The sequence below is a fragment of the Genypterus blacodes genome, unplaced genomic scaffold (assembly GCF_046128005.1).
Source record: "Genypterus blacodes isolate CSIRO-AG114 ecotype Tasmania unplaced genomic scaffold, CSIRO-AGI_Gbla_v1 ptg000002l_1, whole genome shotgun sequence".
Classification (NCBI taxonomy): domain Eukaryota; kingdom Metazoa; phylum Chordata; class Actinopteri; order Ophidiiformes; family Ophidiidae; genus Genypterus; species Genypterus blacodes.
Genome location: NW_027466816.1, coordinates 343,031 through 366,946, shown reverse-complemented (window position 1 = coordinate 366,946; position 23,916 = coordinate 343,031). Strand labels below are relative to the sequence as shown.

The 23,916-nt window shown below is 42.3% G+C and overlaps 1 long non-coding RNA gene across 2 annotated transcripts; it reads left to right on the top strand.

Annotated features, from left to right (window-relative positions):
- Positions 1–6,314: 6,314 nt before the first annotated feature.
- Positions 6,315–11,324, top strand: LOC143007325 (uncharacterized). 2 transcript variants are annotated; one of them, XR_012964464.1, is made up of 3 exons: positions 6,315–6,358; positions 10,611–10,808; positions 11,205–11,324. It is a non-coding gene; the product is annotated as an uncharacterized LOC143007325 (long non-coding RNA). The 2 variants fall into 2 exon arrangements; XR_012964462.1 differs by lacking the exon at positions 6,315–6,358 and having other exon boundaries at positions 10,338–10,808.
- The last annotated feature ends 12,592 nt before the right edge of the window (positions 11,325–23,916 follow it).

The window sequence follows — 23,916 nt, the reverse complement described above, 5'->3', positions numbered from 1 at the left end:
GTCACACACACAACCTCACTACACACATGCGTTCAAACCTGTCAGCGCTGACCACACTTGTGCATAAGCGCACACCCCCACACCCCCACAATGCTTTTAACCTAAATATTAAGAGGACAGCAATTGTAACAATTAACAAAAGCTTGTACGGCAATTCTAAGATTTCTAAGATTTCTGTCCTTTTGGATTCACCTATCACTCTTTTTGTCCAACCTATTTGTTCACTCTTATCTATGTCTCTGAATTTGTACTTTGGTTAGGTCTTATTGAGGAGTGGGCAAGGTGTGCTTGTGTAACAAATATCCTGGTGTGTGTGATTTCGGGAGACAGCACCCAAGTTTATGTACTTCTTAACAGGACTTCTTATGCATTACCACTTATCTCCTCTTATTGACCTCTAATCCATCGACTTGTAACTTTTAACATCAACCTTTAGATTTTTGAAACTTACTTTAGTGCATTTAAACAGTCAATTTCAATCATGTAAATAAAGCAAATTACCACATCTAAAATGCTCCAATTCCTGTAGTTTTAATTCTAAGTACACTTATATGTTTTACTTCTGTTGAATTCTCTTTTGATTGATTTTACCTACAGAACTTCTCCTCAACTTTCTCTCCTCCAGTTATATTGTTGTTATATATTTAATTCTGCTATGGATTAACCAGACCCGCTATGGAAACTGCAATGTATTTTTGAAGATGCAAACCAACCTTTTCACAGGAGACCCGTTTCTCTCATGGTCTTGAGATGAGCCAGCTAATCTGCTCTTTCTTTCATAGTGAGCTGCAGAGTGCGCAGAGAAAAATCTCTTATATAGTCGTTCAGTACCCCTGAGCTCCTTGAGGTTTTTGGCAAATAAGAAATATTTTTACACATTCCAAAGTCTCATTTATGGAATGTTTGACACCCTTGTCAAAATCATTCAAGATCTTATGAATGAGCAGTTTCAAACATTTTAGCCATCACTTGACTACTTGCGTCTTCGGGTTAAAGACGACTGGGACTTCCCAGCATTTTGTTGCGCAATCTTCTCTTCCACACACACGCACACACACACTCTCTCAGCCTCGATTCTCCCTCTTCTTCTTATCAGATTCTTTTTTGCGAGTTTTACGTCTACTGGACTTACTAACCGGGCGAGAGACCCCTAGGTCGCCCCCCTCACACAGAATGTTATGCTATGCTAGTTAAAAAGCAAATCTGCTCACCTTTTTAGTGGCCACTTTCTGTGTGTTGGACAGGCTCAAGCTACCCCCCGGTTCCGTCACGTCCAGCAGGTCCTCTTGTCAATCCTTGTTCATGACGCCAAATATAGTATAATTCTATCTATCAATTTGCGGAGACGGTTGAGGCTGCGTATCTTCTTTAATCAATCACACATGAGAGCTATATCACACGTCATAGTGAATACAAGTACTGGGCTCTTCCTAGAGCCCACATCAATTTATATCAAAGAGTTACAGGGTGGGGGCCTTTCCATTGTTCTATTATTGGCCCTGGCTACCTTAGTAACCATGTCACGGTGACCTGGCAAGACACAATGTTGCTTCCTCGCTGATGATGGATGAGCGATTCTGGTAAAACACTCAAGGTTAAGAACAAATTGTGTACTTCCTTTCTAATATTGAACAGTTACATCATATTAAATGATTGTATATAGTACACTTTTCTTCCACAGTACAAGCCAATGAGTAGATGCCACTTTGGCTGCAATTACAGCACTGGGTCTGTGTGTGGAGAGGTCTCTTTCAGGCTTGCACGTCTGGATACTGCAATTTCTTTTCAGGTTGCTCTGTCAGGTTGCTTGGGGATCGGGCGTGAACAGCTCTTTTCAAGTTCAGACACACATTCTCGATTGGATTGAGGTCAGGGCTTTGACTCGGCCACTCCAGAACATTCACATGGTTATCTTCAAACCATTTCTGTGAAGCTTTTGCTGTATGCTTTGGGACGTTGTCTTGCTGGAACATACAGTAAATCTTCTCCGAGGTTGTAGCTCTCTTGCAGACTGAGTCATATTGTCCTCCAGGATTTCACAAAATGTTGCTGCATTCATTTTCCCCTCTATCTTTACAAGCCTTCCAGGGCCTGCTGCTGAGAAGGATCCACCATGATGCTGCCACCACCATGCTTTAATGTGGGGATGGTGTGTTTGTGGAGATGTGCAGTGTTTACGTGTTGGCCGAACAGAGCGAATAATCTGATGACCCAAAAGCTACATTTTTGTCTCATCAGATCAAATAACCTTCTTCCAAATTGACCTTGGAGTCTCCCTCATGCCTTTGGGCAAACTCCAGTTCGAGATTTTTCAACAGTGGCTTTCTTTTTGCCACTCTCCCATACAGCTTCGACTAGTGAAGAACTCAGGCAACAGTTGTATGCACAGTCTCTCCAATCTCAGCCTCTGAAGGTTTTAACACTCTAAGAGTGGTCGTAGGTGTCTTGGTGGTTTCCCTCACCAGTCTCCCTCTTGCCCAGTCACTCAGTTTGTGTCACTCTATCATTCTGTCTTGAACGTTTGAACTGAACGTTTGAACTGATGTTTTGCCCTTTGACGAATTCACTTGAGGACAGACAAGCAACAGAAGACACAGCAAGAAGAAACCCCTTAGCAGATGCTATACTGATGCTGATGACAGGGAGCGACATCAGTCCCCTCGGAAACGATCTTCTCCGAAACAGGGCAGATCAGCCCGTCTAAGATGAGGCACTTGGTCTTTCTCAATGCCAATCTGCCCTAAAGAAAATGTTAAAATGTTACGCTGTTACTGTAGATGGTTAATAGAGAGAGAGAGATAGATAGATAGATAGATAGATAGATAGATAGATAGATAGATAGATAGATAGATAGATAGATAGATGGAGATAAAACTGTTGGATGCTGCTGTGTTGCCGGTTGTTATTTATGTATTTATGTTCTTCTTTTCATTTGTTATTGATTTTTTTAAATTATTTATTTTAGAAATAATTCTATTTTATTTTTGAAACTCACAGTATTGTCTCTGTTTCAGGCGCCTTCACTTCCTACCTTCCTGTGCGTCCCCGTCAGTGAAATTACCTGCCTTCCCTAATGTCGTTCTCGTCTGGTTGTCTCCTCCACTGTCTTGTATATATATACCCATGTGTTCTGTGTGTTCTTTGTCAGTTCGTTATCGTTCGTGACTTCCTTGTGTTTGTAATCCTTGTGACAGTACTCCCCATCTGATCTTGTTTTACCTGTGTGCTGACCCACGCCTGCACCTGACCACGTCTTCTGTCTCAGCTCCTGTGTACCGACCCATGCCTGCATCTGACCTCGTCTCCCGTCTCCAGCCCTCGGACCATATGGGTCCTCTGTTCCATTAACCTGTGACATTTTTATGGATAGATCAAAGGCCAAAACAATTTTCCACTCAACTTCTAGTGGTATCTCTCTATGCATGTTATATTTGTCCAGATTTTAAGACACTGCTACCTCTTCGGTTACAGTTCTCATGATTAAACCTCTAAAAAGCTGCTGCTGTAAAGGAAGTTCTAAAGGAAGAGGCCGCGTGCCGTGTTCCCACATGAAAATGTGTAAAAGTTTTTGTTTTAACATTTAATCTTTTTATACTTAACATTATGTTATACTAAGGTATTTGGAAATTATAAGGTTTAGTATAATTCCATTGAATAATTTCAGATATATGTGCACACATACTTGACATATCATATGTCAAAGTAGCACTAAGTTTGGCTAAAATTGGAAAATTATAAAGCTGTTTGGGAGCTGAGAGAGCCTCTTCTTGGTGAGCTGAATTTTAGCTGACTGCTGCTGAAATGCCTGAAAGATTGAAGCCTACAAGTGTTTGAAGGTTTGGAGGGCCTGAAGGAAATGTAAACGTATTGTAATAGGAATCGCAAAAAATCCCCCAAACCTGAAAAATCTGAAGTATTTTAAACTTGTGGTGTACGCAAATTTGTATATGTGAGTGCGAGCTCACAGTATGTGATTGTGTGTGGGCACTGCTTCAAGTTAACACATTGTGTATGACAATTGTAAATGCAGAAAAATAAACAACACTGATTTCAAAGTCAACAGCATTTAATATATAAAATGTCTACTAATCAAATAACATTTATTTGTATACCCTAGTATCACACACACACACAAGCCTTTTTCCAGGCCTTACGGGCCAATGGTGCCTCCAGAAATTGTTCCAAGGGGCCAGAAGGGGCCACTGAAAATCTTGGGATAACAACCCCACTAAACCAAAAGCCGTAACTGAATTTCAGGAATGCTATTATGCTCTTATAGTATATAGGCTGGTTAAAAACCCTCCATTACCTGCCTGAATGACTACCGCCCTGTAGCACTGACATCCACCATCATGAAGTGCTTTGAAAGGTTAGTCTGAACCCACATCTGCTCCACCCTCCCTGGACCCCCTTCAATTCGCCTACCGGTGTAACAGATCCACCGACGACGCCATCGCCATGACTGTGCACACGCCCTCTCCCACCTGGATGAAGTGGACACGTACGTGAGGATGCTGTTTGTAGACTACAGCTCAGCATTCAACACTATTGTGCCCGCCAAGCCTGAATGACTACCGCCCTGTAGCACTGACATCCACCATCATGAAGTGCTTTGAAAGGTTAGTCTGAACCCACATCTGCTCCACCCTCCCTGGACCCCCTTCAATTCGCCTACCGGTGTAACAGATCCATGCCTGCTCCTTCTGCATGAGTCATGCAGTGAATCTGAATCTGTATTTGGGGAGTTCATGGGTGAGATTTCCTTTGTTAAAGTCGCCAAGGACATATATAATACACTTTCTCATTTTTCACTTTCTGAGATGAGTGACAAAAAATATTGGACATTTTCACGATATTCTAATTTTTTGAGATGTACCTGTATTTATTCTTATTCTGTTGTATATAGACAGGAACTTTATTCCATTTTCTCTTATACTTACTGTACTTTTTTTTACTTTACTGTACTGTATTTTTTTTATTGAACATTCAATTCAATTTCAATATGCTACTGTTGTTGTCACGTCATAAAGAATTTCAATGTTCAGTATGACCTGTGTTTTACTGTGCACATGACAAATAAACTTGAATTGTCAATTGGCCACAGAGGCTGTGTGTGAATTTTTGGCTATTTGTGTGTTTCCTAGGCCAGGATATGGCCCGTCCAAAAAAAAGGCCAATTGGATAAGGGTCCCCCCTTACCTCTTCTGAAAAAATGACCAAAATTTCAATTTTCTTCAAACTCATGCCAAGGAATCCTCATGCCACCCAGAAACTATGTGTATGTTCGTTTTTTTGCTTTCTATCTTCTTCCTTGTCAAAGATATCCACTCTCAAAGGAATTTGAATTTGGTCAAAATTTTCAAAATTACTCCAAACTTACACTAAAGAATCCTAGTGCCATGGGGATGTTGTGTGTGAATCTTTTGGCTTTTTGCGTGTTTCCTAAGCTAAGATATGGCCCGTCCAGGAAACATCAAATAGGATAAGGGTCCCCCCTTTCCTCCTCAGAAAAAATGACCAAAATTTAAATTTTCTATAAAAATGATGCCAATGAATCCTCGTGCCCCACAGAGGCTGTATGTGGATTTTTTAAACTCTCTAGCTTCTTCCTTGTCCAAGATACGGGCTTTTAAAGGAATTGGAATTCGGTCAAAATTACTCCAAACTTGCACCAAAGTATCCTGGTGCCATGGGGATGTTGTGTGTGAATTTGGGGCTTTTTGTGTGTTTCCTAGGCCAAGATATGGCCCGTCCAGAAAACATCAAATTGGATAAAGTTCCCCCTTACCTCCTCTGAAAAAATGACCAAAATTTAAATTTTTTCCAAACTAATGTCAATCAATCCTCGTGCCCCCCAGAGGCTGTGTGTCTATTTTTAAGCTCTCTAGCTTATCCTTGTCCAAGATATGGGCTTTTAAAGAAATTGGAATTTGGTCAAAATATCTCCAAACTTGCACCAAAGTATCCTGGTGCCATGGGGATGTTGTGTGTGAATTTGGGGCTTTTTGTGTGTTTCCTAGGCCAAGATATGGCCCATCCAAAAAAAGTCAAATTGGATAAGGGTCCCCCCTTACCTACTCTGAAAAAATTGCATACATTTTAATTTTATTCAAGCTCATGCCAATGAATCCTCATGCCCACAAAAGGCTGTGTTTTGATTTTTTAAGCTCTCTAGCTTCTTCCTTGTCCAAGAGATGGCCTTTCAAAGGTATTGGAATACGGTCAAAATCGTCAAAATTACTCCAAACTTGCACTAAAGAATCCTAGTGCCATGGGGATGATGTTTGTGAATTTGGGCTTTTTGTGTGTTTCCTAGGCCAAGATATGACCCGTCCAGAAAACGTCAAATTGGATAAGGGTCCCCCCTACCCCCTCAGACAAAAATGACCAAAATTTTAATTTTCTTCAAACTCATACAAATGACTCCTGGTGGCCCCCTGAGGCTGTGTGTGGATTTTTTGAGCTCCCTCGCTTCTTTCTTGTCCAAGATAAAGGCTTTTATAGGAATTGGAATTCGGTCAAAATTGTCAGACACGCATCCACGATAGTCCACTATCCAGGAAACCAGGGGAGAGTCTACCTGCATTGCCGACAGCTTTCTCCCGAGCAGGGCAGGCCGAACGGTGTTGAATGCACTGGTAAAGTCAAAGAACATGACTCTCACAGTGCTGCCAGATGGGCGGTCCAGATGGGCGTAGGCACGGTGAAGCAGGAAGATGACGGCGTCCTCTACTCCCAGTTTCGGCTGATAGGCAAACTGGAGAGTGTCCAGTGATGGTTTGACCAGGGGCCGAAGAAATGACAGTACCAGTCTCTCCAGTGACTTCATCAGGTGGGACGTCAGCACCAGCGATCTGTAGTTGATGGTGCTGGGACGTGACTTCTTTGGGACTGGAAACAGGCAGGATGTCTTCCACAGCACCAGGACATTTTCCAAGCTGAGGCTCAGGTTGAAGATATACTGCAGGACTCCACACAGCTGGCCTGCGCATACTTTCAGGACCCTTGGGCTGAGTCCGTCGGGACCTGCAGCCTTACCGGGGCGGAGTCTGCACAGCTCTTTCCTGACCTGCTCTGCTGTGAAGAAGCGTGTGCCTGGAGTGGTGGAGGAGACAGTAGTGTTGTGTGATGTGGGGGGAGGCTGGGTGTGGCTGATACTGATGGGGGGTGGTTGGGTGTGGCTGATACTGATGGGGGGAGGCTGGGTGTGGCTGATACTAATGGGGGGTGGTTGGGTGTGGCTGATACTGATGGGGGGAGGCTGGGTGTGGCTGATGATGGTGGGGGGAGATGGGGGCTGAGTGGTCTCAGTATTGGTGGGGGGAGGTGGTGCCAGGGGGAGGATAGCTGGTATTGTGTTGTTGTGGAGGAATGGTGGGGAAGTCAGCGTGGCTGGAGGGTTGAGGGGTGTCGATGGATTTACGAAGTAAAGGCTTCTGGAATCATGACGGAGGCTGATAAGTCTTCTCTTTATGCTGTTGTTCACATTTTATTGAACAAAATGAATCGACCTGGAACTTTCCGTTCCAAATACAACAGTCAAGAAAAAAAATCAAAATGCAACAACAGTTCCGGTTAAGCACCTTAGAATAAAACACTTCCGGTTTTCCAAATTAAACGATTCTTAACCAACAATACATTTCTCTGTACCATTTAAATGAATATACAATCATAGATATTTCAATCATGTAAATTGTATTACCTGTGATGTAAATAAGTCACAACAGATGGCTGACGAGCTGGTGGAGTGGTCAATGGGCCTCTCATCAAATCTATTGACGAATACGTTCAACTCCTTCGCCCAGACCTGGTCCCCCTCTGTTGAGTGGCTACTGGTCCGCTTGTAGCCAGTGATGGTTTTCATGCCGCTCCACACCTCCCTCAGGTTGTTTTGCTGAAGCTTTCGCTCCAGCCCCCTCCTGTAGGTGTCCTTGCCCTGTTGGATCTTCTCCTTCAGCAGCCTCTGGACGCGCTTCATCTCCTCCCTATCCCTGACCCGGAAGGCTCTCTTCTTCTCATTCAAGAGGGCCATGATATCTCTGGTCACCCAAGGTTTGTTGTTGTTGGGGAAGCAGCGTACAGCGTACTGTCTTCACAAAAGTTGATGTACCCTGTGACACAATTCCGCGAGATCATCAATGTCCTCTCCATGCGAGTCACAAAGCATGTCCCAGTTGGTAACCTCAAAACAGCCCTGCAGCGCCTCTTCAGCCTCCCTTGACCATCTCCTCACTATCCTTGCAGTCACAGGCTGACGCTGGACGAGAGGCTTGTACATGGGCTGCAGATGGACAAGGTTATGGTCGGACCTTCCAAGTGGAGGAAGAGCCACGGAGCTGTATGCCTCCTTAACATTGTCATACAGCAGGTCCAGTGTTTTGTTATATGATATGGGCTTTTAAAGGAATTGGAATTCAGTCAAAATTGTCAAAATTACTCCAAACTTGCACCAAAGAATCCTAGTACAATGGGAATGTTTGGACTTGTTGTGTGTTTCCAAGGCCAAGATATGGCCCATCCAAAAAAAAGTCAAATTGGATAAGGGTCCCCCCTTACCTCCTCTGAAAAATGACCAAAATTAAAATGTTCTTCAAACTCATGCCAATGAATCCCGGTGCCTCCCCAGAGGCTGTGTTTGGATTTTTTGAGCTCTCTAGCTTCCTTTTCAGGAATTGGGATTTGGTCAAAATTGTCAAAATTACTCCAAACTTGCACGAAAGAATCCTGGTACCATAGGGATGTTGTGTGTGAATTTGGGGCTTTTTGTGTGTTTCCTAGACCAAGATGTGGCCCATCCAAAAAAAGTGTCATTTGGATAATGGTCCCCCCCTTACCTCCTCTGAAAAAATTACCAAAATTTTAATTTTCTTCAAACTCATTCCGAAGAATCCTCGTGCCCAACAGAGGCTGTGTGTGCATTTTTTAAGCTCTATAGCTTCTTCCTTGTCTAAGATAACGGCTTTTAAAGGGATTGGAATTTGGTCAAAATAACTCCAAACTTGCACCAAAGAATCCTGGTGCCATGGGTATGTTGTGTGTGAATTTGGGGCTTTTTGTGTATTTCCTAGGCCAAGATATGGCCAATCAAAAAAAAGTCAAATTGGATAAGGGTCCCCCCTTACCTCCTCTTAAAAAATTATCAAAATTAAATATTATTCAAACTCATGAATCCCTGTGCCAACCCAGAGGCTGTGTATGGATTTCTTGAGCTCTCTAGCTTCTTCCTTGTCCAAGATTTTGGCTCTTAAAGGGATTAGAATTCTGTCAAAATTGTCAAAATTACTCCAAACTTGCACCAAAGAATCATGGTGCCATGGGTATGTTGTGTGTGAATTAGGGGCTTTTTGTGTGTTTCCTAGGCCAAGATATGGCCAATCCAAAAAAAGTCAAATTGGATAAGGGTCCCCCCCTTACCTCCTCTGAAAAAATGACCAAAATTAAAATGTTCTTCAAACTCATGCCAATGAATCCTCGTGCCCCCCAGAGGCTGTGTGTGGATTTTTTAAGCTCCCTTGCTTCTTTCTTGTCCAAGATAAAGGCTTTTAAATGAATTGGAATTCAGTCAAAATTGTCAAAATTACTCAAAACTTGCACGAAAGAATCCTGGTGCCATGGGGATGTTGTGTGTGAATTTGGGGCTTTTTGTGTGTTTCCAAGGCCATGATATGGCCCATACAGAAAAAGTAAATGAGTAGGGTCCCCCCTTACCTCCTCTGAAAAAATGACCAAAATTTTAATTTTCTTCAAGCTCATGCAAATGAATCCTCATGCCCCCCAGAGGCTGTGTGTAGATTTTTTAAGCTCTCTAGCTTCTTCCTTGTCCAAGATATCGGCTTTTAAAGGAATTGGAATTTGGTCAAAATAACTCCAAACTTGCACCAAAGAATCCTGGTGCCATGGGTATGTTGTGTGTGAATTTGGGGCTTTTTGTGTATTTCCTAGGCCAAAATATGGCCGGAGCAGAAAATGTCAAATTGGATAAGGGTCCCCCCTTACCTCCTCTGAAAAAAATTACCAAAATTAAAATTTTCTACAAGCTCATGCCAATGAATCCTTGTGCACACGAGAGGCTGTGTGTGCTCTCTAGCTTCTTCCTTGTCCAAGTAATGGGCTTTTAAATGAATTGGAATTTGTTTAAAATTGTCAAAATTACTTCAGACGGTTGCTGTCTTAAATGTGTGTTATATAAGTGTCCAGTCCTCTTAATACCTTTGATACGATACAGCGTAGAGATGAAAGTTACTTTGACCGCTGACCAAGTCCTCCCCCTTGTGGTGAGAAACTAATTTGCATATAAGCCGTAATTCATGTCTTAGTAAGAAATATGAAAAAAAATCCATTCAAAAGGAATTTTTTAAATGGATTTTTGTAATTTATATAAAAAAATAAATAAGATTCCATACAGATATTGTTCATGTGACACTAAATCGATGCAGGTTTTATTTATTTATAATCAAACTTCTATCAGTTGGTCCCAACGTATTGTGTATACTATTATCAATAGTTTAAAGATGAATTAATGATGGATTGTCATTTCACATCCTTGTTGTACAACTGTTGCGATTTATGGGATTTTTTTAATGAATTCTTTATTTGTATTACAAACATAGGGAGCGAGCTGAGGGATGCAAACCAAAGAAGGGGGAGGGACCATCTAAATGTTTACATTCACACGGCGGATTGTAGAAAAGCAATGAAGCTCTGGTAAACTCTTCCTGAACCTGCCGTGGAGGAGGCGCCACGCCGTACTTTAATCTCTCCATCTTCCTGTTTCTTCGTTATGCATCGGGTCTTTACCTTCATGTGAGGTGAGTATGTGTGACTGTTTGTCTACGTGTGTGTGAGTGTGTGTTGTTTTAAATGTTTCCACATCAGATTGCTGGATGTTTGCTGCATTTATCAAGCTTTGGTATTTCCAAGTGAATTCATCGCTCGATCCTTAGTGGAGCTGAAGTCCAATCTCCATGGTAACGCTTCGTGTTTAGGTCTGTGTGTGTGGGACGTCAATCTGATGTAATGAACATCAGAGTTTTGTATGAGTCACTGTGTTCTGACTGGGTCCATTATCATGACGTCATCTTCTAACAAAGCACTGGGCAGCATGTGGGGATGCCTGAAGAGGAAGAAGGAGATGAGGTGGAATGAAGGAACATTATGTTGAACTAATTTTTCAATCTTTTATTCTTGTGTTTCTCTGTTATCAGGATGCTTCACAGAGCGCCTAGCACCAAGCCACGCCCACAAGGAAGAGGGAGGACTGGGAGCACTTTTGTTCGTTTAGGAAAGAATTCATTCGTTCAATAAATTAGTAAAATGCAACTTTATATGTTATGTTGTTATGTTGTATGTGCTTATTCAGCTATGGTAGGCATGGTGTGACCCATGTCCTGTTTTCTTGTTTTCTTTTTGTCTTTGTTTACTGTAACTGACCTCAAAAAGAGCTAGAAACAGGGACTTAGCAGCTGGTCCTCCATATAAAAACTATATAGACCACAGGCCTTGTATTATGTTTTGTGCCCTTTAGTGAAGGTATTTTGTTTGGATTAAGGCAATAGATGCCTCCCTATTTTACCACAGATTAACTGTTCCTGTTGCCATATCTCTTTAAATGAAACTGCAGAACACAAAGATATCAAAAAAAGAATGGGGAGAAGATCAAATCAAATTCAATGTATTGACTACATAGAAAAAATGTATAAGACTAAAAGAAAAAAAACAGGGAGTAACTTTACCAGGTTTTTTTTGCAGTTAGTGTGAAGGTTGGGACTTGAACTCACAACCCCTTGTTATCACCAAACATCAGCTTTACTCCCTGAGCTAAGGAGGAATCAGTTTCTTTGATCCTTCTTTGGTCCTTATGCTCGTTGCCTACAGGTGGCAACTTTCAACTTGATATGTGAATGGCATCAACAAAGAAAACTGAGGTCAGCAAGTAGTCTGTAGCTCAATGAGTTAAGTTTCAGCCTCATGGCCACCAGGTTATGAGTTCAAACCCTGTCGCTACTCACTGTTTCTTTTCAAAATGCTGCTCCAAATCAAAGAGAGAAAAGCCCACAGAGTGCATGCGCTGGTATACACATCTGTGGCGCGCATGGTTAGTGCAATACTGTTGACTATCATGGTGAAGTTTCCGGTGCCCCGGTTCAATTCCGGCTGATGCAGGTTGTTCTCAGAGCAAAGTGTTATGATACAGAACGCCATAAACAGCAGGACTCTTGTTATGATTTTAAATCAAAATGTACCCCCTCTAGCACATGTGCACCCCCTCCTGAACGCACACGCACTTGGAGGGGGTACAGGTGCCTGGGCATTGACTCGATGCAAACTGTCAACTGCTCCAGGTGGAGAGTTGCTGCAACTCCCGTAAGGGAGTTACATCCTGTGAAGGGACTGACGCTTGAAGCTGGGCTTGGAGTTGAACCGGCACTGCGATGTGCCGATTCCCAAAGCACGCCGCGTCCTCGACGGACTGAGCCACTGCCACGCCCAAGAAGAAGTGAGGCCAGAGTGAGACTGATCAGTGAGATCGATCAAGTGGATACAAAGACAAAGCTGCTCTTAACTTGGCAAAGGAAAGAGCTAGAGCGCTAGAATTTCAAACACATCATCTAGATGGCATCAGGATACATTGATGCAAGTTTGGGGAAATGTTAGCCTTCTAAGACCTTGTGTCCTCATATATGGACATTATACTTAATCCACCCTACACCTTATACACCATTGGGTTTAACTTCAACCTGTTGTCCTCATGTCTAAACATTTTCCACAGTCATTAGTGGTCTAAAGATCACTTTGGGTCCATAAATCCAAAACAGCAAGGATAAATTATAAATGCATGCAAAATAAATCCAGTGCAGCTCTCAGGAGGTTCATTTTTACTCAAATTCTCACAAAATGTCAGTGTAACCATGGACCATATTGGTCATTTCTGTGAAAAGCCCATGACTTGGCCTCAGTGAGGTGTGTTGCCATGTTTAAAACTGCCCTCTGGGACTGACGTGGCAATAGTACGTCAATAGTTCACTTCTAATCAGTCTTCAAGGTTCTGGCTAGTAAAAAACTTGACTTCAGCTATAGTCTAAGAGAAGTTGAGGAAACCAGTCTTCAGATCCAAGTAAAATGTTTATTTGCAGCAAAGTACAAATGAAACAAGTGAGAGGATAACCCCGGGGTTGCTCTGGCTTGTGTCTCTTTGTCTTCTTCTTATATACTATTCTGGACCTGGGTTTTCCACGCCCCAGGCCCTTCCCCTTTATCCTAAATTTATAGGTACTTGCCACTATTATGCTTACTCGTCTGATCTTAATCGTGTAAAGCAGTCTTGCAAACCCTAAAAACAGTAGTGGCATCGCCTCCCTACCCCTTGGCCTTGATTCGCCTTTCTTGGGACTCTTCCTATTGGTTTGGTCTGGGGCTGAGTTTGTTAGTAATCTTCCCATTACAGTGTTATGTGTCTTCCCATTGCAGAGTTATGTGTGTCCACTGTGCTACACAGCCTTGAGCTTGTCTCAGTGTTATGTGCGCCTACTGCGCTACACAGCCTTGAGCTAGTCTCAGTGTTATGTGCCTCACTGTGCTGCACAACCTTGAGCTATCCGTCAGCACCCATTCATTACACACAACAGGTGCAGCGGCATCTATGAGACATTCAGGCCGGGTACTCCCAACACATGTAGTTACAACCAACACATGTAGTTACAGCTTCACAGTGCTACCCCAACAGGTGCATGCACTGTGCTCAGAGCCATCATTCTCAACAGGACCTAGGTACTTGTCTCTGGAAAAACTGTTAGTAAAAATACAAAATTGATGAACTGATTGATGCGTGATGGCGGATAGTGATTAAACCCCTAACCAGTTATTAAATCACAAAGACAAAGTCATGTAACGAATCAGAATCAGAATTGCTTTATTTGCCAATTAAGTTTACACTTAAGAGGAATTTGCTGTGGTTCTAGGTGCAAACGTATAACATATAGAAAAGACAACAAGAAACAAAATATAAAACAACATAACACAACATGAACAAACAGCAGCTCGGCGAATACTTAAATTAAAAACACACTAAATTAAATAAGTCAACTAAATGAATGCTGATGAATAAAGTGTTAAAAAACGTGCAGGGGATTATTGTAATAAATTAACTTAAGAATACTGCTAAATAAAGTGAATGTGCAGGGCTTTATTATGAGTCAGTGGAAGACCCGGGCCTTGTTGATAAGGCCCACTGCAGAGGGGAAGAAACTCGATTTGTGGCGTGAGGTTTTGGTCCTGATGGACCTCAGCCTCCTGCCAGAGGGGAGGCTTAAAAACAGTTTGCGTCCAGGGTGGGAGGGGTCGGCCAGAATCTTGCCTGCCCGCTTCAGGGTCCAGGAGGCGTACAGGTCCTGGAGGGACGGCACGTTGCAGCCGATCACCTTCTCCGCACAGCGTATGATACGCTGCAGCCTGCCCTTGTCCTTGGCAGTGGCTGCAGCGAACCGGACGGGGATGGAGGAGGTGAGGATGGACTCAATGATGGCAGAGTAGAAGCGTACCATCAATGTCTTTGGCAGGCTGAACTTCTTCAGCTGCCGCAGGAAGAACATCCTTTGCTGGGCTTTTTTGCTGAGGGAGCTGATGTTGAGCTCCCACTTGAGGTCCCGGGAGATGATGGCTCCCAGGAAACGAAAGGACTCCGCAGTGGAGCTCCAGATTGTTCTGCCCGCACCAATTCACCAGACGGTCAATCTCCTGCCTGTAGGCGGACTCGTCCCCATCAGAGATGAGTCCAATGAGGGTGGTGTCGTCCGCGAACTTCAGGAGCTGGACTGATTGATGACTGGAGGTGCAGTTGTGTGTATACAAGGAGAAGAGTAGAGGGGAAAAACGCAGCCTTGAGGGGAAACGGTGCTGATGGAGCGTGAAGCAGAGACGTGTTTCCCCAGCTTCACGTGCTGCTTCCTGTCAGTCAGGAAGTCTGTGATCCACCTGCAGGTGGAGTCGGGCACGTGGAGCTGGGAGAGCTTGTCCTGCAGCAGTGAGGGGATGATGGTGTTAAAGCAGAGCTGAAGTCAACAAACAGGATCCTGGCGTAGGTTCCTGCAGAGTCCAGGTGCTGGAGGGTGAACAGATACAGATACAAAACAGAGAACAGAGAACACAGGAATGTCTGGTCATGGTGCTAAGTGTTGACCTGTTTGTGCTCCAGTACAACCATGAAGCCACATTCCAAGGAGCAGCCGGCTTTAATTTGGGACATTTATAAGCTCCTATCTTGGTCAATTTAAGAACTAGAGCTCTAAAGTGTTCAAACGCAGCATCTGCATGACACAAGGATCATTTTCTGCAAGTTTGGGACAAATTTAATTTTTGGTCCGATTTTCCAAAAACGACGGACCAAATCGTTTGTTTTTTAAAAAGCCCATTTCTTGGTCAATTTAAGAGCTAGAGCTCTAAAATGTTCAAACGCAGCATCTACAGGACACGAGGATCATTCAATTACATTTTTGGTCAAATTTCCAGTGTAACCATGGACCAAATCGTTCGATTGTGTGAAAAGCCCATATCTTGGACAAGGAAAGAGCTAGAGCAGGGGTGTCAAACTCAGTGAACAGTCCTCAAAGTCTTTGTGTCACTCCCCTCCCCAACAGCAAACGAGCAGACTGTCCCAGTAACTCAGCTCAGCTGTGCTCTGGTGGCCTGCTGTTGTAGACACACAGCTGGTCCTTGTAGGCAGGAGAATCTAAAGAGTCTCAGAAGAGTCTACTGCCTACAAGGACCTGCAGCAGCAGTTGTACCAGACTTTCACAAAGTCATGAATCGAAAGCATGAGCGTCTGGTACAACTGGACAGACTCTGTAGAGTCTACTGGCTACAAGGGCCTGCTGTGCACTACTACAGTCCAGCTGCTTAACTCAGAATAAATACAAATTATTTCATTTAAGTTTCCGAATAAACACATCCTCAACTTGTACTCCTTGTGATCAGCAACTTGTTTCTCTTTATCTGTTTTCTGAAGAGCTGCTGAGAATGCAGTATTCCATTTTAACCACAAGAGGGCGACATATACATATTCAACTTCAAAGTTGACGTGGTTAAAATCGATATCATAATAACTATATATACATTAAAGAATCAATATTTACAATATTGACTGTTATTATTATTATCATTAATTATAGTTATTATTTCTTATCCACACATCATTCAACGCTAATGAAATCTGAATAGGGTCGATCAATTCTGTGCCAGAAGCACACACGGACCTAAATCTGAACTATTCCCAGTGGTTTGGACTTCTTACACTCGACTTGAATCCAGTGATGAATTGACCTGAAAAGACTTCACACAATGTTTGACAAACGCAAACTCAACGTCCAGAAATCTGTTGGTGAAACAGTTAATACAAAACACGCACACACATTACGTACACTGCTAGCCACCATTAGCACCAAACTACTTAAGTTTACTCTTCTTCTGACTCAAGTAGTGAACATGGCGCTGCATGTTGTGAGCACATATCTGTACTTCTAAGCACAATACCGACCTGATAACAGAGAAATAACGAGACGACAACAGTAACATACCGTTTCTCTCCTTCGCTTATTTCACCTGCTGCTCTCCTGGTCTGAAATGGTGACAGCGCCCCTACCGGTGAAATGAGGAATTGCATTTTAACCAATACGAACTCAATTCAATAAACAGGCTGAAATATGGTTCCTAAAAGTAAAACACGCAGTGTACATCAATGTTTGTGGAGGTGCAGGGAGGAAGGTGCATTGAGGTGATCTAGTTTGTCTCCCTGACCTTACTGGAGGACACTCAGACAGTTGAAGAGGTTCAAGCAGGATAGACTATTGCAAACCCTGACATGCAGGAGACACTTGTGGTTGTATTAAAAGAGTTCTAGAGCTCCAGCTGGTCTAACTGGAGATTTGAGAGATGTCAGGCCTCGAACTCACAACCGCATATAAGAGACACTCACAACTGTGATGATACTCACCAGTTGATGTCTTTATCTCTGTTGTTGTGTTCTTTGCTGTTGTGTTTGATGATTTTAAAGTCATTGGTCAATTGGTGCCCGGGGGAAAGCAGGCAAGGGATGAAACGCTCAACAATGAACATTGTAGCAAAATGTTTAATTCATTCCAACAAAGATACACTCTTTCAGCATTTTGTGTACAACATAACAAGTGAAATCCTTTTTTTTATGTACACAACAGATACAAAAGCTATACTAAATTGAATGAAAAGTTACATTCATAGGATTGCAAAAGTGAAAAGCAAGACTTTAAATATAGCGTTTATTACAAATGGTCTTAACTGAATACCTTTTTTTTCATTTTGAACCCGATTTCAATGTTTTTCTATGAAACATTGAACCATGTCATACTCTGTCCATGTATAACGTTTAGAACAGAAGACATTCTCCCCGCAGACATCATACAGTGCAGTCGGTGTCATGTTTCAGAGCAAAATGCAGACAAAATGTAAACATGGATGGAAATAAATCAATAAAACCTCAAAAATGCTTTTCTTCTCTCCCTCCACCGCTGCGCTCTTCTCCGCAAGGTTCTGCCCCAGAAAGAAATTCACAGTCAGAGTGAAAACACTGTGTACAGGCGGTGCACCAGCATGTGAGCGTGGCATTTTAAGGTTCAAATGAAGTGAAGCAGATGTTGAAAATCTGTAAAATGATCTGCCTTAAAAATTGACATCATTCCTTGTCTGTTGTTTGCGGTTTACAGAATGGCCACAAGGGGGAACCAATGCCTCAATAAAAGACAACTCGACACTATGAGCCAAGTGCGAACTGAGCCAGGAGTATTTTCACGACACAAACTTGGTAAAAAGAGAGAGGGGAATATTAAATTATGTAATACTAACACATAAAAACTAATACTAATATTGTTTCAGTCTGCGTAGTTCTCCCTCAGGCAGCCCGATATGGAACGAGCTTCCGGCTGGGAGGACAAGGTGCCGTTTTACAGTGTTTAGAAGAAAGGGATGAAGCCACCCATGACCCTGGAAGAAGCCATTTTGCTGTGTTTCCAATACACTGCTTATTGTTTCTTCAGACATGGAAATAGATTTGTGTATGTTGCCAATATGTAACACTGATTAAATCAACCCAGAATGATAATTCTCTCAGTAGGAGCCATTTTGCTATTTATCACAAGTTATTCTAATCATTGTCTATATTTCCATTTTCTGAGAATTTGTGCCCTCTACAGGTCAAAAGGCCATTAAATAGGAGAGTGACCAGTAGGAGGCGTGGCTGACTGGGAACACACAGCTTTTGACCTTGCTGGCTTGCTGTAGGCAAGGATAGACATAGGAAACGCCTCTGATCATAGATCAAGTTTCAGCCTTTATTGATTTAAGTTATACTCAAAGAAAGGAAGTGTCCAATTTACTTTACTCAGTTATGTCAACCGGTCCCACATAACTAAGTTGAATAAATGCGATAAAACATAGAGAACTGATTATTACTTAATACTGTTAAGAAAATCTCACCAACTGTATGAATTAAATGCTAACTCATTCAGTTATGTGGAATTAACTTAACACACACATTTTGAAATTACTCAAGACATGTTTGATTTACAGTTATGTCTGATTTACTAAAAACAGTTATGTTTGATTTACTAAACGCAGTTATGTTTGATTTACTAAACGCAGTTATGTTTGACTTATTCAACTTCATTATGTGGAACCGGTTGACATAACCGAGTTAAGGAAATCTGACAAAACACAGTTGTGTTTTGTCAGATGTGGTCAGATCACTCTCCCCCTTGGCCGCATCATCACTCAGTATGGAATAGCATTCCATTGCTACGCTGATGACACACAACTCTATGTAAAAACTGACCCATTCACATCTGCAGCCTCATTATCATCATCATCCTCGTCATCTTCATTGAACACCTGCCTTGAGGAGATAAAGGCGTGGATGACAAAAAACTTTCTTCATCTAAAAAGCTCCAAAACAGAAGCTATCTTAGTTGGCACACCACATCAAGTCCGGTCATCCCCAATAACACACATCACCTTCTCTGGTCAAAACATACCTCTGTCTTCAACAGTCACCAACCTGGGCGTAAGATTTGACAATCATCTCACTTTTGACACCCAGATTAAACACCTCTGCAAAACCTCCTTCAACCACCTCAGGAACATTGACAAACTCTTTCCCACACTCAGTCTGTCAGATGCGGAAAAACTGGTCCACGCCTTTTTCTCCTCAAGGCTGGACAACGCACTTCTCATCGGTACACCTGGCAAGAGCCTACAAAAACTACAGTACATCCAGAACAGCGCTGCTAGGATCCTGATGAGAGTACGGAAATATGACCAAATCACACCCATCCTTAACTCACTCCACTGGCTTCCTGTATCGTTCAGGATCGACTATAAAATCTCTCTGCTAACTCATCAATGCATCCATGGGAATGCCCCTTCCTATCTCAAAGAACTCCTCACACCACAAACCGCCACACGTAACCTCCGCTCTGGGAACAAAGGCACCCTCCAGCCTCCAAAAACCAAGCTCCGTACATTGGGTGATCGGGCTTTCTGCTCAGCCGCTCCGCGCCTGTGGAACTCCCTCCCAGACCACCTGAGGGCAGCACAAACGACTGCCTCATTTAAGAAAGGCCTAAAAACCTTTCTTTTTAAACAAGCATTTTTTTAACACACTGTGTCATAGTTCCCTTGTTTTTAAACCTGTTTTAATTTAGCTGTACTCTGTAGCACTTTGAGATTGTTTTTAACTATGAAAAGTGCTCTACAAATAAAATATATTATTATTATTAGTTGAGTTGTATTAACATGGGACTTTGTTGCTTGAAGTTTACATGACTAAAAACTACATGCTTCATCAATGAGTGAAAAACAACTTTAACTTTACTTCAACTGCTTTTATTTATTAAAGCATGCCATTTTATACAGTTTGTACAAACATGAAAAATAGAAAAAACAGAAATATTACAAAGTAGAAAATTAGAAACTGCTGTAAAAAAAACAAGTCCAAAATGCCAACATGTTCAAGGCAGCAGCAAGTTAACTAACAAATTGAAAACAGAAAACATTGGACCTGGGAAAAAATATTACAACTATTAACATCGAACAATTGAAGCTTGAAAACTGGATCCACCACGTGTTGCTATGCGAAACACTTTTGAGACTTGACTGTACTAAAAACAATATTACAGTGTGCACGAATCAAATCCAGGCTGTGGTCTTACTATGCTTGTCATGATCAGATGCTTCTGTATTGTTTTGGCCTGTCGGCTCTATCCCACATACTGTACATGACCTTTCCTTTCCTACGGTATACTGCAGTGGTCTGTAGCACGTCCCCCCCCCTCCCACCCAATAACAAGGCCACGCCAGGTTTGAAGACTTTCTGTTTGCACGTTTGACCAGCTCTGCACTGCACAGCTCGGTGGGAAAATAATGAAACAAATGCTGCAAGTTCAGTAATCAGCGAAATGAGGGAAGACATACAACAGGCCAGTGAATATGTACTTGAACTCTGTGTGCAGTGTAGTTTTGAAGTACCTGACAAACGCTATGCTTGCATTGCCGGCTGAGGTAAGACAAAATTCGAGATTTCAAATAATGCAAAATGTTGCCCCACCTTTTGCATATGACTGCTTTTCACTATTCTGGCACTGTCTATTATTGATGGGGTGAAATTTGTGTTTGGTAGATTATTTCTCTATTTCTCTCAACAACAATTGCTTCTTGGCAATACATTTTATACCGTTGGAAAGCCTGTTTAGTCCCCTTTTAAATGGTGCCTCATTTGTAAGGAACATGCATTTGTGGGAGGAGCAGCACAGCTGAGTATGTGGGTTGCAACAGCTTATTCTGCTGTTGCTATTGACTCTTGTTCAGTGTTGGTGGATTGCATGATTGAAGTCCATCAGTAACAAGGAAGAAGCAAGACATGTTGGCAATTTTAGCATCAGTAGCGAACCATACACAGCCACAACAGCCTGTGGCTGTGTATGGTTTTCCAGACGCTGCTTTGGCTCCTGACTGTTTGTTAAATGAATAAATTGTAAAATTGCCAACATGTCTTGCTTCTTCCTTGTTACTGATAGACTTCAATCATCCAATCCCCCAAACACCGAACAAGAGTCAATAGCAACAGCAGAATAAGCTGTTTGGCATTGGCAGAGAAGATTCGGCAAATTTTTCATGAGCACAACCCACATACTCAGCCGTGATGCTCATCCCACAAATGCATGTTTGTTACATCCCTGTAGTGACTCAGAGGGGAAGGGCGCAACATAAGGCAACAGACTTAGGTGAGGGTGCAGGGATACAACACCAAGAAACAATATCAATTAAATAATGTTTATTTTAACAAAAAGCAACACAGGGATCAAGGAGGCCTGTTAGTGGCACCAAATAAAAATACAACAGAACCAATACCCCACCCCCCTAGCAGGTGCTAAGCACCCAAAAATACAGTGGGTATACCCCATACCACACCAAACCAAGAGTGGAACAAGAGAGGGAACTGAAGACAAAGGGGCTGTATATATGGTGTGGGGATAGTTGATTGGTGATATGGAACAGGTGAGTGGTGATGACTGGAACCAGGAAGTACATCTGAGAAAATAGGAGACGCAGACCAAAAGAGGGAGACAAAAACACCACATAACAGAACCAAACAAGAATAGGCCTACATACATAACTAATACGTAGACACCATACGTAACAATGTTCCTTACAAATGGAGCACCATTTAAAAGGGGACTAAACAGGCTTTTCAATGGTATAAAATGTATTGCCAAGAAGCATTGTTACAGCAGAGATATAATCTACCAAACACAAATTTCACCCCATCAATAATAGACGTGAATGTTCACAACAACTATTTAACCGAGTCCACTGAACCTAACTCAAGGTCGTTATCCATGTAGTTTGTTTTTGAGGACCTGCACCTTGTTGGAAAGCTTGTTGGTATCCAACTGCATCAACACTTAAATTCAAATGTGTACCTCAGATCTTTGGGGTAGCTCAAGTTCAGGCTGTAGATCAGGCCAAGCAGGACTGCACACCCACTTGCCACATCTCCAAGATCACCAAGTACCTCCACTCCCTCAATGATGATGCCAATATCCCCAGGGGCATCTGTCACCTCTGCTCCTTCATGACAGATGACGTAGCTTCCCAGGACCATTTCCTCCATTTCTCTTTTTGCATCAGTATCAACATCCTCAAAATGGAAAGAAAAATAATTAATTAGAACGCAGTTGTTAATTTCAATTACTCAAATTGATTTCTCTATCAAAATGTGACAATGTCAATAAATTGGGAGGCTATAGTAAAAAAGTGGCCATATTCCAGAGTTCTTGTGCAGTAGAGACAGCAAGGAACACAATGATGTTTTGAGATCATCTATAAACAATTATAGCATAGCATAAAGAAAGTTGTCAACAATAAACTACAAACAAGTTAATTTCTACGTTGTACACTGTCCCATTCAGTACATTTCTATGACTTCCACCACGATTCTCTTGGTTGGGCCATGATTCATACTCAATAATGCAACTCACCAAGAACTCCTTTATGAGGCTCTCAGGCTTCTCATTCAGGTAGCAGCAGAGCCCTTTTAAGACACATTCCCGACAAGTTTCAATGCTGGGACTCTAAAGATAAACAAACATTCACAACGTACACTACACATGGGCAAAATCGGCCCATGGACCATCACAGCCTGGCCCACTATGTTTTCAGAGGAAAATAAACCAACCTGCAAAACAACAGTAAAGGGCAGCATTATGTTAACTACAAACGTATACTCAGAAGAGTGCACATCTGCGCCAGGGTCAGCTACACCCCTCCCAGCCAGGGGAGTCAGCTGTCAGGCAGGCATTGCAATCGCAGCAGGAAACAGTTAATGAAGTAGGTTATGTACAACTGTGAATGCCTGCAACCGGGAGAGGTTGTTGAGAGTAGATATCTACAAATGCACAGAAAATATTAGGCCGACTGGTGCAGTAGTTTGCGAGATTAGTACTTGTGTGTGTGAGTCAGGCAGCTATTCTTCCACTCACCCACAGGCTTTTTGAGAGACTTTTGTTATTGACATGAAAGGTGGGCACAACTACGTGCAGCCAGGGATTTGCAGTTGGGATACAGCCACGGACAAGTTTGTTTTTAACCCCCAACCAAACCATAACCCTAAGGTCACAAGTTGCCGTCCGTGTCTGCATCCCATAGTCAAGATCAGGATTGCTAGGAACTGGTAGTGGATGCAAATTCAGTATACTGGTCTGGTTAGGTTTTTGTCAAAATATCTGACCCAACTCTACCACATACCTTGTCCATGGCTGCCATAATGAGGCTGATACTGTGTCCTGCTGTTCCCCCCTTCTTTCTGAACACCCCCATGAGCTTGTCTGTATAGTTATCCAGCTGGGACAGGAATGTGCACAGCAGAGGCACGGTAGTGATGCGGGTGAACTCTGCATTCAACTGAAACACATTGTTATAACATTTTGTATTGCTATCAAACACTCCATGCATCACTCACAAATCGAACCCATGTGAAACCCATGATCTCATCATTTCAAATAATAAATTCCACTTTACACGAAATCACTGGATACACTAGGATTTTGGCTCCCATCACTTACACTGAAAGCACATTTGAAGGGGATCTTTTGGTGGACTATTAAAGCAAAAAAAAACCCTCTTTCAGTGTTCATACAGGCACCTAACTGTTCAATATTTGGAACATTTGCAAACCTACCCTTTAATCAGTGGTCTCTGCAACTCCACTGCTTGATACACAGGACTGTGTTTTATTCTATCCAAAAAAAAACATGAACTATCTTTGGAAGAATGTTAAAGAAACTGCAATAATTTTAACAGTGATTGAATTCATTCTCCTGTTCATACTGATTACATTTA